A 6,938-nucleotide genomic window follows, 5' to 3' on the forward strand; every position below is an offset into this window, starting at 1 on the left:
AGGAATATTCCAGGAACAATGACAGATAAATTGCTGCACAAGCCCAGCTTAAGATTCCAACATGCCAAGCAGGCATTTCCTTTGTTACTCCTTTTTCTTGGTATTTACTATGGTTGGATGACCTGGGACCACATTGAGTGTTCCAGGGTCAATCCTTTTGTCCCTGATCGGGTGTGCTGGTCGGAATCCGCTGTGAACCTTTTAGGGACTTGATATCAAGTAGAATCTCGGTCACCGGTCCTTATAGTTGTTTAGTGGAGAGATTACGACAGTACATACACCTCCACTTTCCACGTACGGCAGTCCTGTCTTTCCGCGGCACCCGAGACAAGAAGAAAAAGGAAGAGGGCCTGGGACTATACGTTTGCGAAAATGAAGATTTTGAGAGCGCGCAGCAATGTCTGACGAGAACCTCGGCAAGTATGCTTGCATTTATTACAATAAGCTTAAATGAGTTGCGCTTTCGTTGGTTTCGTGGATGCACCATCACCTCCCTGTGGAGCAATATAGTTTCTTTTGTGATGTTACAAAACTGGCAATTCGCATTGGTTGTTGTTGTTGAGGCTGCGTTAAACACGCACAGCATTGAAATTACACTGTAACTACTATTTTCCGATAATGTACACGCAAGGAAAAACATCGAAAACCTCCGATTTCGCGAAAATCAATAAACATCGAAAAACATACGCCGAATCCGCCCAAAAATAAACATCGAAAACGCGGTACCCTAGCTACCTCGCTTATGATTCGAAGAGAGAGAGGGGGGGGGCGTACGCCTTTTTGTAGCAATTTGGATATATGAGAATGCCACAAAAAGGCGTACCCCCCGCCCTCTGTCTTCCAATCACAAGTGATAACGTTATCATTCGTGGTAATGGTTTGCGCACGGCGTGCTATGCGGTGAAGTTCTATTTTTAGAGTGCGCTCTCCTAAAACGATCAATCCGAACGGCGTCGTTTCTTCCCCCGATTTGTTTAGGGTCAAAGCATTCACACTTCTGCACTCTTCTGCATTCTGCGCTCTTGCAACACAGCTTCACTGCATAACATGCCCCTAGCGAACCATCTTCCCGAATGACGTCCTTCTCTCCATTGATTTATTGAAAACAGGACGCACACGCGCGTTTTTGTGACTCTTATGCAGTCTCGTTAATTGTCACAAGAAGGCGTACGCCCGACGCTTTCCACAAATCAAGAGTGATAACTATAGAGCGCGGATAAATATGCACTAAAAACTGCCGAAATATGCATGCAACTATGCACTGAAAATCTTCTAAACAACTTCTAAATATCTTCTAAATATGCAGCAACACTCCTCAATATATGCAATGTTTTTCATTGTTCTTGGTACGAAAGCAATGCACCAAATGATTTTTTTTAAAAGTAAGTATTGTATTGGGGATAACACAATAAAATAAAGCCGCCTTCGTTCTGCAGCGCACAACAAAGAATACTTGCGCCACAGATATAAGTCATGGAGCAAAATAATTCGCGCTCGTGAATTTATAAGGTAGCGTAAACGCAGTCTAGCTGGTGGCAGGCTTATTTCGCCTTGGCTTTGAGTTCGGCACTGCATGATGCCGATCAAAATGCGAATGCCGCCCGTCTTCGTAACGGTAATGTGGCGAAGATGAAGTACGGCCCATCGGTCATGCACGCAGTGGAGGATGGAGCAGCCAGGGTGGGCTGGACGCCGCACCTCACCCCACCGAAACATGAAAAATATTTGATTCCGACAAGAATTTTCTCGAAAGACGACCCAACGCCGTCCCGAAACCAACAAAACCATTCATGAAAAAAGAAGAAGTAAGCTCTCGCGCCTGAAAATATGGCAAAATATACACTTTTCGTGCACTTTCATGCGTAATATATGCCACAACGTGCAAAACGTGCATTTATATGCATCACAGAACCTTTCTGATCGGTCCCAAACCAAGACCAAACGTGTTTCCTCGTCGTCCAGATACGACACTATCGAGAAACAAACATGCATTTGCATGGAAGCACGTCGTTCTCCGCAACGGTTGGCCTTCAGGGTGCTATATGTGAAACAAGCACGGAGCTGTGGACATGCGTATAGATATGTATGCATTGGAAAGCACCAACCAGTCCTTTATGTGGAACGAGTCGATGGAATATTCGCTCCAGAGAAATGCTTCCTTTGTACCATTTGCTACACTCCAAAAACAGAACATCGCCCCGTAAAGAGCTCAGAACCAACCGAATCATATCGTCCTCTTTCCCGTGATTTGCTGAAAGCTATGAGTGTATAGCTCTCCCGTATCGTGACGTATCGACGTATCGCATACCTGAGTAAATTACTTCTAACATGTAATTAAATTACATTACTTATTACTCCAGCTAGAATTTAATTAAATTACATTACTCATTACTGCAATTGAAATGTAATGAAATTACATTACAGTTACTACGAAAAAGTAATGACATTACAAAGTTATTACTGCGAGCTTAATCGTAACGATGTTGAGGATGTGGAAATTCATTGTGGGCGTTAGAATTCTTTTAACTCGCCAGTTGCCAACTCTCTTTCTGCCAAGTGCCAACACAGAACACTGACTCGATTCTTTTGTAAAAAGTAATGAGTAATGTCATTAAAATTACTGCCCAAATCTAATTAAATTACATTACAAATTGCATAATGTCCTAAGTAATGCATTACATTACAAATTACCAGAAAAAGTAATTCATTACTGTAATTTCATTACAGTAATGACATTACTACCCAGGTATGATCTCAAGCGTATCTTGACCTGAATAGTGACTGTGCAGTTTCGTCAATCTCTGTTGTGAGCCCGTGACCACCGGTACTTGTAGGATACATTGTCTCGTTGATTTTTTTTTACATTAAGAAACCCTACACTCTTGGAAATGAACTTTACCTCATAGCACGCTCCTAGCCAACCGTAATCTCGAATGATATCGTTATCTGCAATGATTTGTTGAAAACGAGAGGCGTACGCCTTTTGTGTGACACTTATTCACCCTATCCCATGGGATATTGGATATCCCATGGGGATATCCCATATGGGATATACCCAACCCTGTTTGCTAAGTGTCACACAAAAGGCGTACGGCTCCTGTTTTCAACAAATCATTGTTGTTCAAATCACAATCAATGTTGTCATCATGATTTGTTGAAAACGAGAGGCGTACGCCTTTTGTGTGACACTTATTCACCCTATCCCATGGGATATTGGATATCCCATGGGGATATCCCATAAGGGATATACCCAACCCTGTTTGCTAAGTGTCACAAAAAAGGCGTACGCCTCCTGTTTTCAACAAATCATTGCAGATAACGATATCATTCGAGATAATGGTTGGCCAGGAGCGTGCTCTGCCGTAAACTTCATTTTTAAGAATCTATACAGCGGCAGCGCCAGCAGGCATTAAAATAGGGGTGTGGTACAGCTTGGGACAACAGTTTACGGAACACGGCACTGGCGTATTTCTTCATCGGAGCGGGCCCCTGCTGGCTTTCAGGAAGAGACTGAATAAGAAACGGGTGACTGGCTACTTTATTCATCTCTCAGTATGTGCGTCCGTTCTTGACTGCTGCTAGGGTGTCGCTCCAAAGGAGAAATGCGACAACCCGGTGTTCCGTAAACTTTTGTCCCAAGCTGTACATGCACAGCATAATCACTTTGCAAAACTACTAATAGTAAAACTACCAAGTACTGACATTCTAATACGGCTTTTTCTAATCGCCAATTACATTAGAAGGAAACTAGATAAGAACATTGTTGCTGAAATAACATTTCATCCCAGACAGTGAAATACTAACCGTAAAGGACGAACTACTTTTGAAGCACACTATTATATGCAAAAAATGGACTCTGAGTAAAAACTGGCATACACAAAGCTGCAGAGGCCAGGGCCCACGTGGAGGCATATAGGATGGATCCGCAAATGACCTTTCAGAAAGAAATTTGCTAAGGTTATCAGAAAAATCCTAAAATTTATTTCGCTCTCTTTTACCATTCTGTTCGACGTACCGTAAAGAACGTTTAAACCAAGGTAAGCGCGAAACATCGTAATACCACGTCATAACCTACGTTTCTCATCCCTATTTCTTTTTTTAATTTTCTATCGTGCGTTTGCCAATTAAATGAATGTACCCGCATCACCGACTGTGACATCCGCGCCAAATACATAGTCGGATTCCTTCTGATCGTGTAGGCACTCGTCCCCATGTCAATGCCCTCCGGCAAGGCTTACGGGGTGCGAACCTCCCCGTATACCATATAACGCGAAAAGAAAAAGGGTTTCACTATACGAAACGGCCATAAAAACTTTGCAAGGCCAGGCTTATGCAAGCAGGGCCCCTCCTGCTCATTTTTTTTTTTTTTTTTTTTTACGCGGATGAGATATCGCTGTCATTTTTTCGTCCGCTATCACGCAATGGTTTCGGAGTCTTTGACCTGAACACGAACCGTGCCTTCTGCTTCGATACCCGTTCGTACCATTGTTGTTCTAGTACACCCATTCGTGTTTGCTCGCTGTTGGCATATGGTCGTGCACATCGAGGGTGAACTGGTGATTGTATTCGGGGTCGTGAACCTGTCTCTAGGTCGACATTTCCTCCGACTTTTGTGCTTACTTAGTTCTGTATGAGTTAGGCGCCGTATGCTCGAGAGTGGCTGCCGCGGTGTTTGATTAGATTTGATCTCCAGCTGGCACCGCGAAGCAATTGTGGCTGTGGTCGGTGTATAATACGTGGACAGAGGGATAGAGGTGTTCTTGATTTTTTTTTTCTTTTTAGACAAATGTTGACAAACGTGCAACCTTGGGGTCAACCAGATAGTTCGCGTTTAAAATACAGATTGGGAGAGAGTGGGAGGAGCGGGAAGGAGAGGGAGACAGGACGGTAATATGCGTCCTGGGCCGACTTCAGTGGGAAGCGCTCCCTCAACTGTGTGGAAAGCATACGTCATCCAGGGGGAGACTCACACTCTGAAAATGGACTTCACCACATAGCACGCTCCTAGCCAACCATCATCTCGAACGATATCGTTATCTGCTCTGATTTGTTGAAAACCGGAGGCGTACGCCTGTTTTGTGACACTTATGCTGTTCATAATTGTCACAAAAAGGCGTACGCCTCCCTTTTTTTTTTTTTTGCTATAGTTGTGACGACGCCCATTTCTGTGTGGCCAACAGCGACGAGCCCATCCTGCCATTACCCCTCCCCCCACGCCCCCTCATTTCTAAGAGTGCACAGAGCGCAACCAGAAAGAAGGCAGAATTCGATCGATCGAATACGGCAGTTTCCTGGAGAGCAGCCATCTTGCTTGACGTCACCTGGTTGCCATTATAGCACTGTGGGGGCGTCATAGCCGCGCCCACTGATATGCGCGCAACCAATACCGCAGTCCCCTCCAGAGGAGCTATTTTGCCTGACGTCACCCGGTAGCCATTACAGCGGTGTGGGTGCGTCATGGCCGCGCCCGATGATATTGCGCCGAAACCAACGTATACAGTGGCGTATAGCCAGAAATATATTTCGGGAGGGGGTTTTCTATGGGGAGGGGGAGGGTAGAGGATATTGCCCTCGTTTCAATCTCCCAAATGCACCAAAGGTACGATTTAAGGGTAAGTTTGAACCCCCCCCCCCCCCCCAACCAACCTGGCTACGCCATCTGTTAAGATCTGACCACCTTGTATGTTCAGTATATACCTTCGACGTGCCACTAAAGAGCATGTACTGTATTCACTCGTCTGGGCATGAAGGTGGTGCGCAGTGTAACAGTTATACTCACTTGAAATTTGAAGAAAGAAAAGGACCGACGTTCTCGCCCCTGATTTGTTGAAAACGGGAAGCGGAGCCAATTTTGTACCATTATGTCGGCACAGTTCCCCTAGAAGTCGGCCCAGGACGCACATTTCCCCAGGGCGACAGTCGTGACGTTGCCCACATACGTGAGGCCGACAACGGCAATCCCTTTCACCACCACCACCACCACCACCACTTTGTGCCATTATGCCGCACATAATGCAACAAAATAGGCTCCGCCTCCAGTTTTCAACAAATCAGGGGAGAGGACGTTGTCATTCGGGACGATGGTGGGCTAGGAGCGTGCTATGTGGTGAAGTTCATTTTTAAGAGTACAGGTTTTACCCACGATTTGCATAATCATCACTTCAGGTCAGACCCCGAACCCCCCTCCCCCCCGAAAAATCCGAACTTACCAGAGCTCAAACCCAGCCTCTCATGCAGGCACTGGTGAACACCAAGCCCTTCGCACTCGATGCTGCCTCTCATTATCACGTTTTTCGCTTTTCTTTCCTTCTTTACTTGCAAAAGATCCTTTCTCTGAGATGATATCACCCGATTTTATCCTGTTTTACCCGTACACCTGTGACGATCTTCGCAAAAGAACGTGGCGGCCTTACGTACGACCCAATTTACTTTGTTTGCCAGGCATATCGGCAATCTGCTTGGGAAATCGTGCCTCCTGGGCTGACTTCACAGGGAGCTGTGCCGATATTTCCTTTAGACTGTCTGACGAAAAGCTCGGGAAATACACCCAGCTCCCCGGCACTGGGGTTTTAGCGCTTTTAATCAAAATACACCCAAACAGCACATCTTGCCGAGACTCGACACAGAAATCGACTTCCACGAAACAAATCCACGTTTCATTCCTTTACTTTTTTTCTTTACACATTGTTTTCTGCGTTTGCGCATCAAGTTGTGTTCCATGTCTTTTTTTTTTCTTCTCAGTCGATTGAAAGGGTACCGCTATCGCTGTAATAATGAGATTTGCCTCGAGGGGGCTCGCCCCTATACAAAGTATTTTATGCACGCCCATTTCTTACAAACGACAGTTTTCATTTTTCACTCAGGAAGGATGGCATAGACGCAGGCCAGCTGGTAGACAAGATCCATGGAGAACACAGCCGATTCATCGGCAGTGACAC

General features: G+C 45.3%; 1 long non-coding RNA gene across 2 annotated transcripts in view; it reads left to right on the forward strand.

Annotated features, from left to right (window-relative positions):
* The window catches only part of LOC135396114 (uncharacterized), an 83,497-nt gene extending 76,559 nt beyond the window's left edge, over window positions 1-6,938 (forward strand). For both annotated transcript variants that reach the window (XR_010423312.1, XR_010423309.1), the window contains one exon: window positions 6,864-6,938. This is a non-coding gene — a long non-coding RNA (uncharacterized LOC135396114). The remainder of the gene's footprint in view (window positions 1-6,863) is intronic.

Source organism: Ornithodoros turicata, chromosome 5 (assembly GCF_037126465.1).
Source record: "Ornithodoros turicata isolate Travis chromosome 5, ASM3712646v1, whole genome shotgun sequence".
NCBI lineage: Eukaryota > Metazoa > Arthropoda > Arachnida > Ixodida > Argasidae > Ornithodoros > Ornithodoros turicata.